Source organism: Acomys minous (genome assembly GCF_964271855.1).
Source record: "Acomys minous genome assembly, chromosome: 9".
In the NCBI taxonomy this organism is placed as follows: domain Eukaryota; kingdom Metazoa; phylum Chordata; class Mammalia; order Rodentia; family Muridae; genus Acomys; species Acomys minous.
This window is the reverse complement of record NC_140490.1, coordinates 64,875,045-64,896,303: the sequence shown is the minus strand read 5'-3', so window position 1 is coordinate 64,896,303 and position 21,259 is coordinate 64,875,045. Positions and strand designations below refer to the sequence as shown.

The 21,259-nt window shown below is 36.7% G+C and overlaps 1 long non-coding RNA gene across 4 annotated transcripts in view; it reads right to left on the bottom strand.

Moving 5' to 3' along the window:
- Positions 1 to 213: 213 nt before the first annotated feature.
- LOC311604898 overlaps positions 214 to 21,259 on the bottom strand; it is a 33,979-nt gene continuing 12,933 nt past the window's right edge. For 2 of the 4 annotated variants that reach the window (XR_014781734.1, XR_014781736.1), the window contains exons 5-7: positions 13,908 to 13,967; positions 12,763 to 12,879; positions 9,817 to 10,044 (exon numbers count right to left, since the gene is read on the bottom strand). This is a non-coding gene — a long non-coding RNA (uncharacterized lncRNA). Of the gene's footprint in view, positions 340 to 1,117; positions 1,237 to 9,816; positions 10,045 to 12,762; positions 12,880 to 13,907; positions 13,968 to 21,259 lie in introns of those variants that run through there. The other 2 variants (XR_014781733.1, XR_014781735.1) reach the window with 2 other exon arrangements.

Here is a 21,259-nt window from a genome sequence, read left to right as displayed (position 1 = left end):
GTAAGTAAAGCTAACTGCTATGTCATAATGTAGTTACATCATAATGTAGCGGATGTATAACATACAACGCCCATTAACATGACATTATTCTAACCAATGTTTTATGTTGCTATAAGCTGAACTGAATATGACACCCACAGTTAAATATAAATTTGTATGTATGTAAAATAAACAAAACTTTAGTTGTTTTAATATGTATTATGAGTGGATTTTTATTGGCAGCCTTGTATACCACTGACCACTACATCATCACTTCTTGACTTTCAAGACTTCTTTGTTCTACTTCTTTACTTTCATGTCCATGTCTCCTTGCCTGGTTTGTCCTCTCCTTCGTTTTATCTTAAAAAAAAATAAACAAAGAGTCATAAAAAATACCATTAAGTTCCTAACATTGCAACCATGCCCTCTATTGTAATGACTAATATACACTTCATGCCAGTTCTACTTTAACGTTAATATTAAACATTGTCTTATATCTATATGCTTCCCCTGAAAATACAATGTATTCTATTTTTTATGATTTTATTAGTGGTATTAGTATTCTGTTATATCTGCAATTCTCAGCAAAATGAAAAGAAAAAAATCCCACCAAATAACATTTATTGAGAGAAACTACATTGATATGAACACCACACACTATTGGCTTGACACATTTAGTCCCAACCAAATTCTACAAGATAAGAGTAATGGGTTAGATGTAAAATTTTACATTTCCATAGGTATCATCTACAAAAAAAAAATGCTTTATATACACAGAAATCACAAAGGAATGAGCTTCTTCTGCTTCCTGGAGAAAAGCCTCTGTGTAACTCGTGCTACTGTATTTCATTTCCTCTTATGTGATTGTCTACTCAGCCTGAAGTCCTAATGAGATTGGTACATAGTATATTGAGCACACAGAAAACCCCCTGCACCATCTAGTGACTGAAATAAGTAGTCTACACAGAGTCAGAAATACCATCTTTTCAAAAGCTAGAGATACTGAGGAAAATGGCAAGGGACTGCTTGAGGAACTTAAGTGGATACTTATCAAGGCAAACAGTCTCTTTAAACATCAAAACTTTTCCCCTACATGAAAAATGTGGCCTAAAATGAACAATGACCTTGCAACTCTTACCTTTGCAAGACTGAAATTTAGGCAAGCAATCCTGTAGACAGTTTTAACCACTGAAAGGTGGCCAACAGCTCTAACCATGTCACAGGTGCTCACCTCAGTACTTCACACACCAGCTATCTCTGCAAAAGAGGTAAGGTGCGTTTTTAACCTGCCTTATTTGGTTTCTTATACCCCTATCTCCTTTCCAAGCCCCCAACACTAGGTAGGAGAGAGAGAAGGTTCGAGGAGAAAGGGGACTTAGACCTCTGTAGACTTATTTCCTTGGGGCAAGTCCAATCTTGGTAGCAAGGATATCCAGCAGTCCAGCAAACCAGCAAACAGCAAACAGCAGCAGGGCAAGCCAGCAGCATCCACCTTCTTCCTTTGAGTACCCTGTCCCTCTCTGGGCCACGGCATTTATACCCTCTAAGGGTCCGCAGAATTAAACTATCTCCAGATGTCAAAGATCATGCCCCAATCAGAGCATGAGACAACCATACAAACTAAAGCAGCCCCATATCCCATACTTGGGATTAAAACAAAAACAATTCTTATATAGCATAACTGAGTTTTTAGAGAAAAAAATTTCCACCACAAAGGTGAGTCTTCTGACTACGCCCATTTTTTAAATCACAGTCAGTTCTCCACTATCTGCATCTTACAGCCTTATGTGCAATCCTCATTCTGCCTAAAGTATTGGTTAAATGCATCATACTAAATATACATTAAGATAAAATTTAAGAAATAAAATGATTGTTTACATTATCAGAGCATAAAGAAGACTGGGCACAGGAGCAACACAGAGAACTGACACTAGTTTCTTCGTTGCTCTTTGGTCAAATCCATGTCTACAGTAAAGTAGAAGCTTCTTGATTCTCCACCCCCCCAATCCCATATGAACATACCTCTCTGAAATCAATTGCATGTCAGACAGCACATACATGAGTTTTGCTTCCAGTGGTTAAATGATTATATTAACAGTATATTCACGAAAATCATAAATATCAATAACTTTAGCTGAAGTTTTACATTTCTACTTTTTCTTCAAACAATACCAGCTATTGTTTCTGGCTGTTGGGTTCACCATAGAACACAAAAAGATGAAGACAACCCTGCTTGGCCAGGACTAACAGACTTGCAGCTAACAAAGACACTTGGTTTTTGCTTTTTATAATATGATCCACTGCCTGAACAGAAATTTTAATATGGTTGATACCTACCTCAAGGTCCTGAAATGCAACATGGCCCAACAAAACAATTGCTATGCACTTATCCATCCTGTTGCTACTAAGTAATCATTGACCATCCATGCCTTCAAGTCTTTTAATTTTATCTATTTTGAATACATACTTGATTAGAATGAGTAGCTTTGTTTTTAAAAATGATATTTTATAAATGTTAAAGTAAAAAAAAAGTTTCTTTGCCCCTTTATATAGAAAATACCAGTAATGTTGACTGGTACCTATCAAAATCTGTTGCGAGTAACAAAAACTAGGCATTCGAAGACCATAACTTGCAACTCATTGTAGAACCACAGGTTATTGATATAAATTGTTAGGATCAAAGTAGAAGGTTATTAAGCATGGATATTTCAGGGCATCTACTCTGGGTGGGTCAACATACTCAGTACAGTGACAGGAAACACAAGTTCTTCACAGCTGCAATATCTCAGGACCCTAAAACTTTTAAGCAACTTGAATGTGTTAGGTTACAAGGAGGAAATGGCTGCAAAACTTCTTCACAGTTGCCTTCAGCCATTCTCCTGTGAATTCGCATTTACTTAACATTATCTTCTAAGTTTATATACTCTGGTTTGAAAGAGGCTTCTTGCTTCCATCCTCATATTCAAATTGTGAGTAGATTCCTCTCACCCTGTAGTGACTTGTCACTTGGTAGGGAAGAGCTGATCAGTTGTCACAAAGTTTCTTCCCTTTCCTTTTCAGGATCCTCTTGTTTATGAAGTTGTGGGATACAGTATTAAATTAAATGGATATTTCTGAAATCACTGACCAATAAAGTGGTACTAAAGACTTATTAGTTATAGGGCTCAAAAAGAGTTACTCTTTAGTGGCAGGTGCTTCTCTCATAGACATGGTAATGGGCTCCTAAGATACTACCAAGGGAAACACCTCAAAGATCATGATTTTATTAAAAGAATTTCTATGGCTTGATTTCCCTAGCTACTAACCCCAGCCCCTTGAGAACTACTGTTGCATTAAACAGTATAATGTGTATCTATTTGGAAAACTTGTATTTATCCTATGAGACAATAAGAGAGCAGAATGTGTTATAAAAAACAACAACAGTATGGATTGAATCGTAAATTAAAATGTTAATTTGTTTTGAGAAGCCGTGAGAGTGTAGAGTTAGTTGAAAAAGAGATCCCGAAACACATTCAATTTTGAATATGATACTTTAAATAAAATTGGCAAACATTCTGAAAAAGAAAAAAAAAGCAAAAACTTGGGGGAATCATAAAGCCATGGTTCTTTTGGGTAAAATGAGAAAGAGAGAAGATTCAAAAAACTGCAGGAATTTAAGAATAGATAAATGAATAATTGAAAAATCTAACAGAAGAGAGAATGAAACAATGTTATATAATTATATTATGTCCACTTCAACCAATAGATTTTTTTTTCTTTTTGAAACAGGAAATCATACAGAGCACTAGTTGACTCTAAATTTGCTATGTAAATCAGGACCTGGGACATAAAGGGCCTGGGTGCATCACAACACCCAGCAATGAATCTGTTTTTAAAGATTGACCAAAAACTGTGGGAAAAAGTTTCTCAACAAACAGTATTTTGATGAGCTGCTGAATTCTACTATTCTGTTGAACCAAGACAACATTAATGTTCCTCAAATTATTCTATAACATACAGAGAGATGGCCATGGCCCAATCCCATTATATGAAGCCAATATGACTCTGAGACCAAAGCAGACCAAAGATTAGTTTTTGCCACCAAATTATCATCAATTTAGACATACTTGGGTAGAGAGAATCTTTTTTTTTTAATGCCTTCATAAAATTATCCTGTGGTCAAGTCTGTGGTGGTATTGTCTTGATTAATATTGATGTTGGAATGTCCAGCTCATCATGGTCAGTAAAACCCCTGGGCTAGTCGTCTTCAGTGTATAAGAAAGAAGACTGAGCAAGGCATAAGGAGCAAGCAAGGAAGCAGCACTCCTCCATGGCTTGTGTTTCAGTTCATGCCTCCAGATTCCTGACTTGAATTCTTGCCCTGACTTCCCTCAGTGATGACTGTGATGTGTAACTATAATCTGAAATAAACTCTTTCTTCCCCAAGTTTTTTTTTTTGTCATGGTGGGTTTTTTTGTTTGTTTGTTTTGTTTTGTTTTGTTTTGTAGCTATAGAAAGCTAAGACAGCAGAGAAGCATATATTAAAAAAAGAAACTGTAGTCATTTTTTCAGAGAAATATAACAACAAATAGTCTTAATAAATGTTTGCAAGTCACACAGCAAAAAAGTCATTGACGATGGTCAAGTTGCTGTCTTTCAGGGATGCAAGGCTCTTTCAAGTGATGCAAATCACTGAAGTAAGGCAGTAGGTAAATAAACTTGGGGACACAAATCACAGAGCCATCTAAACAAATGCAGAAAGGGCCTCTGACGAGTCCAAAATTCCTTCATGAGAAGTGTTCTTCAGAACCAGGAATAGAGTGAGTGTACCTAGATATAGTATAAGCTGTGAATGACAAACCTTAAAGCCAGGTTTATGCTTGATGAGCAATAAAGGAAAAATTCTTCCTAAAATCAATAAGTTTCTATTCTTTTTCAGTATTGTGCTTGAAGTCTTATCTAGATCGTTACATTAAAATCAGGAAGGTTTGTATTAAAGAGATTGTCAAATAGTCAGGTAGTCCATGTTTGTAGATAAGGTGATTCTATGAATAAAAGACTCATGACTCTACAAGATTTCTAGAAATGACAAACACATTCAGAAAGCAGCAAAATATGAATTCAACATTTAAAAATTATATATCATTAGTTTACAAATTATTATATGCAAATAGTGAACTTGATGAAAAGGACCCCATAAAAAGAAATTGTTATCCATACAAGGTGCAAAAGGTAACATGAAGTTTCTAGCAGTAAACCAAAAGAAGAGGGTTAAGCTCTAAGATTGAACTCTACAATGAGAACTTGACAATAAAGAAAGAAGTGATTTACCAGTTAGGAAGAATGTGTCTATTCAGAGACAAGGAAGATAATATTGTGAAATGATTATATTATTAAATACTCTAAAGATTTATTCCCCAAAACTGACTGACAGAAACACATGAAACTGAAAAGCTTCTGCACACAAAAGCTCGATTCAAAGAACGGAGATAAAGTATACAAAGTGAAACAAGGTCTGCACCAACTAAACATGTAGCAAGGAACTTAAAAAGCTATAAATAAGGCAAAAAAATAAACTTTTCAATAAATGAGTGAATGAGATGGGCAGACATTTATAAAGGAAGAAATGCAAATGGCAATCAATACTTGGCCTCACTAGATAACACAATATACAAATTAAATTGCCATAAGGTTCCATTCCATACGAAGTAGATCAATCAAGAGAACAGATGATAGCTATTATGGGAATCACTGTGGAAGATCATCAAAGAAAATAAAAATAACCATACAGGTTCCATCTATACCACTCCAGAGGGTACAAAAGACTGTAGGTCAGCATTTCACAGAGATACTTGCATATCAAGTTTATTGATGCACTAATCATAATGCATAGGATATGGAAATAGTTATGTACCTATCAACAGATAAAAATAAAAACAAAATATGGTGTATATGCAAAATGGAATTTTACTCACCTGTAAAGAAAAACATAATTATTTATTTTACAGAATACTAAAAAACATAAATCAGAATGAGTAAAACAGATATTGTATGTTCTCTTTTACAACACGCACATGCACACACAGACACACACAGACACACACACACACACACACACACACACACACACACACACACACACAATATTGAAAACAAGGCCTATAAAGAGAAAGGGATAGGTCTAAAAAGTGAGTGAGGAGGACAAATAACAGAGCTTAACTGAGAAGAAAACAGATTAAATATTTTATTAAAATATGGAACGTAGATTTAAATTTTGTGTATGTGTTATGTGAGAGGAGGCAGACACTTGGAGAAGGCAAGCATTCAGCTAGGCAAAGGAGGACAGAAACTAATAAAATAGAGATAAAGTACAATACATAAAATCAACCAAAGTTGGTTCTTTGAAAAGTTAATAATATCAATAAGCCATTAGCTTATCTGACAAAAAGAAACAGGGTGAAGATGCAAAATAATGAAATTAGGGGCCAAACCAGTGTAATTAGAACCCAACCGAGTACAGTAGAACATCATTAGGAATCACCATCAAAACATACTCTGAAATGAGGGTGTCCCAAAAGAAATCAAAGAATTTCCAAGTGCATATTATCTACCAAAATTAAGCCCTGAAGATATAAATAACTTAGACCTATTATAAGCAAAGAGATTGCAAATATTATTAAAAAGCTTCTCCTCAAAGAAAAGCCCATGGCCATATGGAATTCACTGCTAGAGTCCACCAAACTTTCAAGGAAGACCTTGCACCAATTCTTCTTAATTTGTTCCACTAAATAAAAAGTAACGGAACATCACAAAGTTCATTTTATGAAGCCAGTATTTTCCTGACAGTGAAACCAGGTAAAGATACAATTAAAAAAGAATAATGGAAATAAATTTCTCTGATGAGCATATACTTTTAAAATCTCAACAAATTACTTGTAAATTAAATTTGGGAACAAATCATAAAGGTTATATATTATGACTAAGTAGGCTTCATCTCAGAATGACAACATAGATTCAACATACATAAATCATTAAACATAATACACAAAGAAATAAATGTAAGGATGCTCAAAAGGCTTTTGACAATGTCCACCTTGCTTTCATGGTAAAAGCTCTGGAATCTTGAGGAAGAGATGTAACACACCTAAAAATAAGTCTATACACAATAAACATAGACCTACATTATATTAGAGAGAGAGAGAGAGAGAGAGAGAGAGAGAGAGAGAGAGAGAGAGAGAGAGCGCAAACCTATCCCCTAAAATCAGAAGTGAGACAAGCATGTGCATTCTTTCTCATTTAATATCATGTTCAAAGTGATAGCCACAGCTATTAGATACTATAGGAAGACATTTTTAAAAGATAAACTTAGAAAAAAGGAACAGTCAAACTATCTCTATTTGTGGATGAAATGACCTTTGCTTAAAAGATTCCATTACATCCACCAGAAAATTATTGAACCTAATAAACAGTAAAGTTAGACGATAAAAAAAAAAATATTTTTTTAAAAAGTAGTTTTTGTTTATAGCAACAGTATATTCACATAGAAAAAAATTAGGAAAAACATTCCATGTGAAATAACTCCAAAAAATGAAATTAAGTACTACGAATACAACTAACAAAATAAGTGAAAGACCTCTACAGGAAGAGCTTCAGAATACTGAAAAGGAAATCTCCTAAGATACTAGATGATAGAAATTCTGTGCTCCTGGATTACAAAAGTAACATTGCAAAAATTGCTATAGTACCAAAATTAATTTACAGACGGTTTGTCTCATGTTTCACAGTGCATGAGTTCATATGGAAGCTCAAAAGTCCATGGATCACCAACGCAATCTTAATGAGCAAGAACACTATTAAGGATATACAATGCCCAACCATGAGGTATACTGCAGAGCTGTAGTCACAAAGAAAACCTGGGACTAGACAGGAAGATCAGTGAAACAGAATAGAGGATCCAGGAATAAAACAATAAAGCGCCAGGTAGTGGCGGCACACGTCTCTGATCTCAGCCCTCAGGAGGCAGGGGTAGGTGGATCTCTGAGTTCAAGGCCAGCCTGGCCTACAGATCGAGTTCCATGATAGCCAGGGCTACACAAAGAAGCCATGTCTCGAAAAAAATCTTTTAAAAAAATCAGAAAAATAAAACAGCAGTAAGTCAAGATGGCGGCACCAATCACGCACTCTGTCTGATCTACAAGACTAAGCTGAGGAACCGGCCTGGGAGCTACAGCTCACTAGGGCTGAAGTGGCCTGAGTGAGAAGGGTCCACATCGGGCTATCCAGTTGGTTCACGGAGCCATGGAGCCATGCCTGCCTGCTTTTCCTCCTCCTCCACAAATTATCAGGTTTGGCCTTTCAAGGTACATTCGCTTTCCAGGTGAGATAGCGTATCGTTGGGATTTCTGCCCGCAAGAGTCTCATAGGCATGTCTCAGTAGTATGTTGTCAGTGTCGGTGAATGGGAGAAAGTTGCTGCAAAGCAAAGGAAACATTCTAATACTAGGTTCTTACAAAATTGAACTCCATGATGTATAAAAACAGGTCCTAACTAATTTCTCTCCTCTCCTACCTGCTCACACTGTTTCATCTCTTCTATTGGTTTGGAGTCTCTGATACACTGAGTGGGGATCCTGGCAAGATGGCAACGGCAGAGACCCAGGTCTAATCAAAGCAGAAGTATATATTTCCTGTTAAAGCTTATCATGCCTAAAAAAATAAAATAAAATAAAAAATAAAAAAATAAAGAAAAAACCCAGTCTCGATGTCAATCCAGCACACATAATCTGTTTCACAGAATTTCTCAGATGAAATGAGTGAAGATTACATCAGTGGACGTACTTGATGAACTCTGATTGGGATGTCTGCTTGTTAAAAGCTTCATCCTCAGGGTAATACTGACACAGGAACTAGGGAGGGAATGCGTGAAAATGTTAAGGAGTCTTCAGATTGCTGTAGACTTGCTCTGTAAAGTACTAATAGAACCCAAGTGCTTGTCTCTTCATTCTTCTGCTTTGTCTTGTTTCGTTTTGTTTTTTAACTTCTTAATCATGAGATGAGCAGTTTCGTCCCACCATGCACTCCTGTCAGGGAGCTGCACTGAAGCACCAGCGATCCAAACATCAAATGTTGCTATTCAGTCAGACTGCCTATGCCTCCAGAACTAGGAGCTACTTTACTAAGCTGATAAACTGAGGGCTTTTAGCGACAGAATTCTCATTGTACACTGATATTCTCTACTGGCTCCTCTTTCGCCTCCCAGAGGACCTCTTGACCCTTAACTCTACCTTTATCTTCGTCAATCATGTTCTGGGACTCTGGAGGATAACCTTACCAGGCCATATCCTCCTGGCTCCTTGCACTTCCGGCTTCTGCCTGACGGGAGGCTCTAGCCAGCAACTGCAGAACCCGAAGAAAGATTCATGAATTTATTTTTTCCTGACCACCTTTCTTTTGGAAGGTGCCCAGGTGTCTTCACGAAGCCCAGAGCTCTGTGCTAAGTCTGTCTCCCGATGCTATCGTGTCTACAAACCTCTCCGTACCCATTCTACTATTCCTTGCCTAAGGTAGCCACTGTAGACCTAGAGATGTTACTGTCACCTTGCTACCGGGGATGCTTGCTTGTTAGCCTTCAGCAGATAGCTTCTCATCAGCACTTAGTGGTTAACAACGTGTGAAATATTCTACTTTATCATCTGAAGGAGCCACCTCGTTCTCTGGGCTGCTGCAGGTGTTTAGAAAGTAGTAAGGGGGAGGAGGTCCCCCCTCGGTCACAGTCATAGGGGAGGGGAGTAAGGGAAAAATGGGAGGGAGGGAGGAATGGGAGGATACAAGGTGATGGGATGACATTTTAGATGTAATGTGAATCAATTAATATAATATATTTTTTAAAAAAAAGAAAAAAAAGAAAGCAGTAAATGAAGATACAGATCCAGAACTAGCCAGGAATGGTGACTCACAGTTGTAACTCCAGTACTCAGGTGATAAAGGCAAGAGGATGTTGAGTTTTTGGCAGCCTGAGGTACATAGTGAGTTCAAGGCCAGTTTGAGATACAAGGTGAGCGTCTGGCTCATGAGGAATATTTTTTAGCTGGACAAAAAAAAAAAAAAAGGATCAGCATTATTGTGCCAGTAACAGGAGTATGACACCATTTTTCTTAATTCTAAAACTATTACTATAGGAACACACATAGGTGTCACACGATTATATAAAATAACTATAAATTTAATTTAATATATTTTACTTCTCTATTACAGCTTTTTAGCTAGTACACTTGGCATTTGAAAGTTTGTTATCTTGATAACTGCTGTTGGAACTCACTAGATATGCCAATAAGGAAGAAACCTTAGAAGTAAATTAGACATCTATTTCACTTTAGAGATAAATACATACATCCAAGAATGACTCTTTTGGATTCAACACTGAATCTGCACAGCTGGAAATCTTGTTTGCCACATTAGATCCCTGAGCCTTATAACTTTATACACACTCTGCACATTTGCATACGTTTTAGAGGAAACACTGCAGTGCACACACAAATGAGAACAAGAATCCATCTTGGAGATATAAAGACTCCCTAAAATCACACGATTACCATGACTTTATGGAGTCCAACAAATAGCACCATCTAGAAAGAGAAATTGGCCAGCTCAGCTGTTTCTTAAAAGGATTACTAATTTTATGCATATTTTATATCCCTGTGTTTTAATTACCAAGTAAATGCTTCTGCTGCCCTTTAAGATCCATGGATTTGTTTCATGACTGATAATCAGTTCAGTCCTAGACTATCCAGTTACCAGCAATACTCCTTCAGGCAAGATTGTAAATCATCCATGGGTTCAGACAAACACCGCATGCCATATGTCAATATTTCTGCTTACATGTCCTAAATGTATCATCAAACTGCTTTCACTTGGAGGCTAAGGTATATATCAGATACCATTTCAAGAATATGTTCTTTCCTCCAGCCTTTCTTTCTCCCTGTGTTTACAGATGTCCCTCCACAACCAAACAGAGAAAGGGAAATGTACTTTTTATGGTAGTAATTTTTTCTCTTCTCCCTTTCCATTTATTCATCTGGGAGAAAGAAATAAAAATGTATGAGCAGTGGAGTTGAGTCCACATAAACTTCATCTATTTCTGGCCAAGAGCAGACTGATACACTGTCCTTATGTGGGACTAACTTACTGTTTCCATTGGCTTTTTGCTTAATTTAGGATTTCATGTAGCGGATTTCTCTAAAGTGGTATCAAATTTACAATGACAAGAAGAGGGAGAAGAAGAAGCCAGAAGGTCAAGGCAAAGCCCCACAGTTCATATTCTCCCTCAACCTCTTCTGCCAAAGTATTGAGCTTGCTTTGAGTAAAGTATCATGGATTTTCAAATTCCACGCACCATCCAAAAGTCAAGCCCATCTACAAACATTTGGGGGGATAACTGACCATGGCTCTGACCAAACGGAGGATTTTGTTAAGTTGCAAAAGGATAAATTCTAAAATAGTGGTTGCTTGGCTCCTCAAAAGAGTTGTTAGACAAAAATAAATCACTCTGACTTTTCAGCATATATGTTTGACAGCCTGAAATCAAACACCTTCATTGTTTAGTGAATACTGGCTGGGGTGTTATTCCAATTAGGCATAAAATGAAGACTAGAAGACACATGCTGTTTACTAAGAAAAGCGATCCTTTGAGTCCTAAACTAAAGGGTGTTCTGAGGGATGTAGAGAACACTGTGCTTTCAAGGCAAGGGCTGGGTACATGTACATCTACTCTGGAATAGGACAGAAACACACCCTGTTTGCTCTTTGAAGTCCAGCTGGGCCAGAACTCAGAGGGGCATAGCTAAGTGAGATTCTGCTTCCAAAACATTGAAATAAATGTCTTCTAACTGACATTTGAACCGAACAACCATTCTAAGAGTTGTTTCTATAATGAATGAGTTCAAATTGGCTTACAAGTTAACATTTGGAACAAAACCTTTCCCAGATAACAGACTTCCTACCCAGAGGCAAACAGAATTAAACAAAAATATAAAAAGAAGAAGAAAGAAGAGAAAAGAATAAAAATCCCTGAGGCAGTTTTCCTTTGCCTGGCAAGTTCTGAGATGTTACAGGAAGACATTGAAGAAACCAAACTTAGATCTTTTGGGTAAAATAATTTTAGCTTTACATATTGAGGATTTAGTAAATTCCTTTGCCGTATTAATTTAACTTAAGCCCTACCATTCAATTAATGCCATCTGCATAATTACATTTCAATTTCCATAACCCATTAATTTATTTATTAGTAGGCAAGAGAACTGGAGCTTGAAAAATAAGTTGTTAAAATGAGTCAATCATTTAAAATATGATTAACTTCTAATTTGTGTATGTGTGACTGTGTGTGATGTATTTGTGTGTGTGTGTGTGTGTGTGTGTGTGTGTGTGTGTGTGTGTACATACTGAGAATAGAACCCAAGTCATTGTATATGCTAAGCAAGTACACTACCACTGAGCTATGTTCTCACCATTAGTCGAAGTGCAATCTGTAGTTATCTTCCCAACTTTAAAATGCTTTGTAGAGTGCCCTGAGACACATCGTTCAGGTATTTATAAGTCATGAGTATATTTGTTATCCATTCCTCCTAATTAGAATATAAGGTACAGGGGGACAGACATATTGCATTTTTACTACTATGTCTCTGGGACGTATAGTAGTTCAGGATACAAAGGTGTTGAGAAAATGAGTGAGTAGATGCCTAAGCGGACACTGTCCTTGTGTAACTGTGGCAACACCCAACAAAAAGAACTTAGGGGTAGAAAGACTCACCTTAGCTCAGCTCATAAGTCGTTGGTTCCACTGGTTTGGGCCTCATGATGAGATGGAGCATCACAGCATCCAGACGGAGTGGCTGCTCCCCTCACAGCAACAGAGAGGACAGGAGGCCTAGAAACAACACAGAACACTCATGACTGTGGCCCCTGGCAGTCTACTTTGTCCAGGTAGGTCCCACTTCTATTTAGAAGTTTCCAGAAACTTCCAAAGTGATACGATCCAACCAGGGTATCAAGTTCCAACAATAATCACATGGGAATATTTCAGATTTAAACCATAGTGGTTAAAAAAAAAAAAAAAGACTTGTCTATGTTTGTGTTTTCCAAAACTACTAAATGCTGAAACTGCTTAAGGTATATTCAAATATGTGGCTGACCCATTGGCTAGAAAACTAAATAATAAGTATATACTATTTTATTATGGGTAGATGATATGATAATCTTCAAAATAAAATTCTATTATTCCAAGTGTCTTTCAGTTATCAGTAAATCACTAGCTAATAAATTCATTCCCAATTTAGTCACAATCTCTGTCCTTGCCAAATGGTTTTTATTTTCTATAACTATTGTAAATAGAATCCTGTGAGGCAAATACTAAAATAATAATAATAATAATAATAATAATAATAATAATAACAACAACAACAACTCTAAGCCTTTAAGCTGATAGCTAAATACCAGTGTTATTTTATACTAAGAAAGCTCTTGGCCTGAAACTCAAGAGACCAAAGTTCTAATCAGATTTACTCCATCAGTTTTGAGAAGCTGAATCCTCATTAACTCACTCTGAATTAAATAATTCCGTAAACAAAACCATACAGATTTGACATGATTTATAAGATCCATTATAGCTTTAAAAGTCTATCAGAGCAATAAATTATTAGCAAGGAAAAAAACCATAGCACATATAAATAATTAATAATTATGACGATAGGTAACATACACAGTCTTAAGGGCCAGGCCTTCTATGTACTGAGTGCACCGGCACATTAAAATTTCTCAAGCAAGACTACAAGGTGGCTCTCATAACATTTTAGAGGATGGAAAACCGAGGCCAGGCAGTTCATTAACTTGTACTAAGCACCCAAAATGCACAGTTGAGGACTCTAAATGGTCTGCGCTTCTTCGGACCTCACTCACCCACACCTTCTCTTCTCCTGATAGTCCTGGTTATGACTCCGCTGAGCTTTTTTCTGGACCCTGGAAACACAAACACAGTCCTGCCAAAAACCTGTTTGTATTTTCTTCCATCTCCTTGAAGGAATCCTTCTTTAGATCTGTACATGGTTGGTTTTCCCACTCATAATTGAGGTCTTAGATCAGTGCTCCTCAACCTGTGAGTCCCAACCCCTTTGGAGGTGGCATTAGATATCCTGCATATCAAATGTTTTACATTATGACTTATAACAGTAGCAAAAGTACAGTTGTAAAGTAGCAACAAAATATTTTTATTAGAGATCACCACAACATGAGGAACTACATATATTAAAGGATTACAGCATTAGGAAGGTTGAGAACCACTGCCTTTGCTTAAAGATTAGAGACCAAGGACTGAGGAATGAGAGAGGGGTAGGAGGAGAGAGAGAGAGAGAGAGAGAGAGAGAGAGAGAGAGAGAGAGAGGAGAGAGCAGAGAGCTAACCTGTTATCAAAGTCCTCACTGCATATGCCCATCTTCCCTTCCTTCATCACATCCACAGCTACCTACCATTGTCTTCCTTAGTTGTTTTTAGCTCCTTCCCTGACTGGAAAGCATTAACTATTCAGTGACATGGATTTTATATTATTTACTACTGTCCCTCCAGTGTATAGAATTATCCAGGCTCCAGAGAAGTTATTGGATGGAGAAATAAATGGATGAGTGAAAGAATGATGACCTAATAAGAATAACTTTCTTGCATTCATCTTATTTATTCAGAAAGCATGAATGCTAAAGCAACTCACAGGGGATATGGCATCTCTTATGTGCCATTTAAGTAAGAAGTAAATTCAGACAAAGGAGAAATGAGTTTACTGACAATATTTAGTAGCAGCATTTCTCAGAATTTCTACTTTACTGTCAACTTGGATCAAAATAATTATGTAAACATTTCATTTTTTTTATTAAATGAGTGTGTTCATTTCAAAGAGGAGTTCAGATCTTTTACTAAATCACCAAAGAAACTGAGTGACAATATGAGTCATCTAAAACATTAAGCTTACAAAATCTAATACTTCCAAGAAGACTTAAATTTTATATTAAAATTTATATGCTTAAAGTGCATGGTACCAGCAACCCGCAGAGGCAGCGGGAGCCATTTCCTGTACTCCCTGGGGAATGCCGTGAAGTCACAGTTTGTCAGCACAGAAAAGGAGCTATGTAGAGGAGAGTCAGCAGGCCTTTAGTCAATTCTGACAGCATATGGAGCAAGCTAGAGAACACAGGGTGTCTAGACTACAAAGCCACACAACGATGGAGGGTCAGTGTTTTCTCTGTTCTCAAAATGTTCAGGCTCACTTCCATAAATTATTTAAGTTCTCCTTTAAGATCCATTCACTATATTTAAAAAAGATAAAAACTAAAAACATAATGAAAGGAATCAAGGCAAAGAGCCTGCTATACAGTAATTTCCACTGACATAGAACAGACTGTATTGGAGGGAAGCTGCTAAAGCTGACAACCTAAACAACACAAAAAAACTTCAGAAAAATCCCTGAAATAGATCAGAGTCATTAGATATCCCCTGTTTCCTCAAGTTTATAAAAGAGGTAAATCTAATAATATATTCTTATTTAAAATGTAAGTTTCAAATGAGATGAAAAAAGAAAATTCAATAAGCTGGAATTTTACTAACAGAATCCCATTATTCCAGGTATGTGTATATGGCTTGTGACTAATTTTATGATCTTTAAAAAGTTCTTAACTTCATCACATTTCTATACTTTTCTTTGATTCCAGGTGACTCTGGAAGACAACCCTATAGATGGAAAAATGTTAGCTGCCCTAACCTAGCCACAGAGAAATGACATCTGGGGATTAAAAACAAAACAAACATTATTCTGGAAGGGAAAAGGTGCAGGCTAATGTGTGCAATTTGAAACGGGGGGAGGGGGGACAAGGGGGATGGTCATGAGAGAGGGTCAGGCCAGACGAAAGAGGTTTTGAATCCATAGACAAAAGCCTGTTGTCTTCAGAAGGAATTGTGGTCAAAATGTTAAAAATCTACTATGATGTCAGGAAGAATGAACATCCCACAAAGGCCATCGCCCATGGTTAAAATTAATATGCATAAGTTTCTAAAATGTGTCAACAAGAACCCTAAGATCACCAGGATACAAATACATTGACATCACGTGTAGGTCCCTTATTTGAGACTGCAGAAAGGAAGATAAACGGAACTTAAAACAGTGGCTGTACTTGAACAAAAGCAGAGTAGGCGCTTACCTACATCTCCCCGACAGTCTGGGACACCCTTACCATTGCTCTGGCCATAAGAGCTGCTTTTCCAGTTCACTAACTTTTTATCTTGTTTAATCCTGTTATAAATATATGTTGTAATATTGTATCAGTGTAATATATATATCAGTGATCTGTTGATCTAGATCACTGGTTCTCAACCTTCCTAATGCTGAGACTCTTTAATATAGCTCTTCATGTTGTGTTGACCTCTAACCATAAAATTATTTCATTGCTACTTCATGATGGTACTTTTGCTACCACTATGAATCATAACGGTAGCAAAGAAAGGGGGAAACAGAAAGGGGAACAGGACGGGAAATCCAAATTTTGTTCTGATGACTCAGTACCAGCTCGGACTCCAGCGCAGCAGTCTAAAACCTCAGCATAGGACAGAAAGTCCTCAGATTCTCTACTCTCAGCAACAAGTAAGTTTTTTGTTTGTTTGTTTGTTTGTTGTTTTGTTTTATTTTTGTTTTTTGTTTTTGTTTTTTGTTTTTTGTTTTGCTTTGCTTAGGGGTTAGGGAGGGAGAAAGACAGAGGCAGGAGGGATAGAAAGTGGAGAGACAAAAGACAGGGGAAGAGGAAGAGGAAGAGGAAGAGGGCAGCTACACCAGGAGAGTAGAGCAAAGGGGCAGGGAAATTTAGAGGGGGTTTTAGTTTATGGTTTCTTCAGAGGAACAAAGCCAGACCCAGCATGTACGCAGCCACACCAGTCCTGGGCATACGCCTGAAGGAACGCAAGTTAACACCACATATAGCTAACTGCACATCCATGTAATAGGCCCGTTCTGAAATCAGTCTGAGCTGTGACTAGGATGGATACAGAAAATAGGGATGGAAAACTAAAGAACGTGCAGCATGGAAAGAGTGGGGTGAGGGAGGATGCAGAGATGAACATGGCCTGAGCACATACAACATCTGAAGGAAATTGACTTTAGGAACCCATCAGCATGCATGATGAGTGTACACCTGTGAAATTTTTTTCAAGAAAAAAAAATAGGAAAACAGAGTGCTTCAGCAACTATACCATCGTTTAGCAAATACCTACAAACAAAAGCAAAAAACAACTGAAAACTTTATGTTAGGTAAATAGCTTCAAGAGTTGAGGACATAACACCTTACCAAATCCTGCCTTTTGTATTCTGTTTCTAAAGTTTAACTGCGTTACATTTTTTTCTACTGAATTACTATAATGAATTGCACATAGAATTTTAAAAATTATAATAGAAATTAACCCTAAAGGACATTAAAGTTCATTTAAAAGATAATGTGTGCTTCTTAGTAAAACATCCCTTTGTACTACATTTAGAAGTAGGGTTGATAGGAACAGTCCTCAAATAACAGTAATGGACCCTTCTCCAGCATTCTTATAAAAGTCCATGGTTCCCTCTTTGTTTTGTTTTGGTTTTAAAAGAACTTCAATTTAGAGACAAGAACACCTGAAATTTCTGTGTTAATGACTTTAAAAAAAAATAGTCACGTTACTGCTATATAATATGTGCTGATATATAAAACAAGGAAACAAATAGGTTTTATTCAGTACTTGATTGTTGCAACAGAGCAGACAGGACACAGAGGGCACATGAAAGGTGAAAGAACGCATTGAAAATGCTGAAGAGCCTCTTGTTACAAGGAATGGTAAATTATAGTTGCCCATGACATTTGCTGCTAATCATAACAATCATCTTCCAGGACAAGGAGATCACGATGCCCAATCACAAGGCAAGACTGAGCTTCCTGCTCAGCCTCCCAGGCCTCCCGCTGATGTTGATGTTAATGTTGTGGCGCCCTCCAATTAGGAATTAGAGTCTTCACTTTGAATCTGTTCTGATCCATTTTTAACCCTTTACTAGTCAAAGAGCTCTTTGACTTGACACTGAGCAGTCATAATGAAAAAGAAAGAAAGATGAGAAAAGAGATGAGATGCACAAAATAAGTGCAAGACACACCTTTCTGAAGCAATAAGCTTTCCAAATAAGTAAATGAAATATAATAAATGTGTTTGTATGATTTAATTTGTTTTACATGATTCTTGGGCTAGAATATCTTTTATAAAGAAATTAGAGCATTTGTAACCTCTGTCTTTTAACCACAAATATAGCTGAAGCTGCCAATTGCAGTGCTAAGTTTAAAGAAGAAAACAACTATGAAAATAATCATTGAAAATTAGATGAACAACACTAAATTACATTGTACTTGATTTTACAGTATGAGTTTTATACCTTCGTATGTATGTGACATATGTATTCAGCTTATTGCTTTTTAAATAATCAAGGTGACCTTGATCATCACCATCTTTCAGTGTCCACAGAGCCCTAGCTCAGGGCTGACCCATAAACTGTACCTCATGCTGAGCTAGTCACTTACTGTGAATTTATAAAGTGAATTTAAACTATTTTAGCAGCAAATGTGACCCAGTTTTTGTGGGACCTAACACACATTTTTTAAGTCATTTTGTTTGTTTTGTTTTTCACATTTTTGAAGTCTTAGCTTAAGACAAATGTAAAATTATGGATTCAAAATGAATGTAAAGTGAGTACTTAAGAAAAAAATAAATCACAACTTCAATTTGTAAATTATATACTATAAACATATGCTCAAGAAGAGTAAGTTTCTTTTCAAATAACTGGTTAAACCAACATCTACATTACATTTTACCTTACATGTTTTTGGCTTTAATCTGTTTGGTATCTTAATAGGATAAAACAATTTTAATTTTTTCAAAGAAGACTAGATAATAATGTAATCTCTTTTCAAGCATAGTAAATCAAAATTCACTTTTGTTGATAGTTCATAGTGATTCTTTTTGGACCCTTGCTAAATTATGCATGACTAGCAACTTTGTCAAATTTTGTATTGCTAAATTTGGAAAGCATCTACCACAAGCATTTACAGTTTAGGACAATTTCCCATACCCAGGTTCTACCCTATATAATTACGTATATTGCCTCTTACTCTTTCCTTCATGCTCCACCTTGTTCAGTGCCATGGGAAATGTGCAAATTGTGCTAACATGTCATTTCAAGATATTGATGAGTGCATTAATTCCAAAAGCCAATCACCATGACAGTCACAAAACACAGCATATAAAACTGTGAGGCACATGAACCTATCCTAAGGAGCCCAAATAAACACATTTCTAGCTCATCTTAATCTGAAACTCAATTCCATAAAAGCCATAAACCATAAAAAATTGGATGAGATGACAAAAATACAGATTAATTTTATTGTGTTTTATAGGTATAGTTATAAACCATAACATTAAGTTGTATATTTTATTATTTATTTTATGCATATCATATGCCAGTAATTTTTGATTCCGAAGTGTTGCTCTGGTGAGAGTCTACTTAAGGAACATAAACACACAGTAAATTGAACAGAGAAGGCTCAATATAAACAATAATCATCCAAGAGGAATAAGGGCGTTGACGTAGGGACAGCTATGAGAGGACACTATTCTAGTTCATTTCTGCTTCGGTGATTAAAACACTGACCAGAAGCAACTTGGAGAAGGAGGGAATTTATGTGGCATATGCTTTTAATCACAGTCCATCATCAAGGAAGTCAGACCAAGAACGAAAGAAGAACTTAAAGACAAAAGTATTGAGGGATGCTACGTGATAGCTGTTCACAGTCTTGTGCTTAGGAAGGATAGGTTCTTTTACAACCTGTCCGTGACTGCTGGCCCGTCCACCCCAGTCGGTAACCAAGACAATCATCCAGAGGCATGTCCATGGGCCAATCTTATCTAGACAATATCCTGATAATATCTAAACTAACTTCTCAGGTGACTCTGAACTAAGCTGACAGTTGAAACTAAGTAGGACAGAGGTGTTTTCCTGAGACTGCATGAATACTCTTTTGGGAAGTTGTGCTTGCAGCCCACTGGATGATATAGAAGACCATTCAATGATCTGATCCAGAGTTCACTCACAGTGTGAGACAAGCAGAAAAAGTCAAACAAAATACAATTTCCATGTCTCAAGTGGATCAAATCTTGAAAATAAGAGCTCAGGCAAGTCCATTCATTGATAGGTTGATATACAGCCCTTAATGTGTTGTTTCTATGCAGGAGGACTTCAGTGAAGTACCAAGTAAAGTTTTAGTGGACAATAGTTGGACTGTAGCCGGTTGGAGACAGTCTGGAAGTTGAGGTGTTGGGTGACTGTTGGCCAATAGAGCAGAACAAGAACTTGCGATGTCTGGATCGTTGACAGGGAAAGATGATCCACCTGCCACCACTTCTATTTGTCAGTTTTCCCTACAGTTCCAGAGAGTGCAACAGGACAGAAAAAGATGCAAAATCCATCAGCATCAGGAGGTAAAAAGTTAAACTCTCTTTATCCAAAAACGATATAATCATTCATGTAGAAAACACCATGAGACTTATCCCGAAAATAGTAGAATAAACAGAAATTTTTATGGTATTATCAGATACAAAAATCAATATCAATTGTACTTATTACAAGTTTATCAATGGATACTCAGAAATGTAAATGAATTATCTCAGGTGTGCATGGTGGTACACTCCTATAGCAGTAGCTCACTGAGACAAGAGAATCACAAGTTCAAAGCCAGTCTGAACTACAAAGTTAGTTCCAACCACCTTGGGCTAGCTAACAAATCCCTATCTCCAAATAAGACAATTACAAAGCTAATTAAAGTAAACATTACTAATTATACAAGCATCAACAATATGAAATACTCAAGGATACCTCCAAGAAAAGATGTGCAAGATTTAAAAACTGAAAATCATGAAACTTTACAGAAGACTTAAATAAATGGGGAAATATATTGTGTTCATGAACCAGAAAATCCAGTGTCGTTAAGATTGCAATTCTCCCCAAACTGATCAAGATACTGAAGGCAACTCTAATATAAATCTCAGCAGGTTTTCTCATAAAATTGACATATTCTAAAATTCATGTGAAAATAAACAAGACCAAACTGCTTCTTGGGAGGGAAATGCATTCAGAGCACTTTTCTAACTCCAATGCTTATTCTAAAGCTACAGCAATCAACACAGGGTATTCACTTAAAGAGAGATAATTGTAT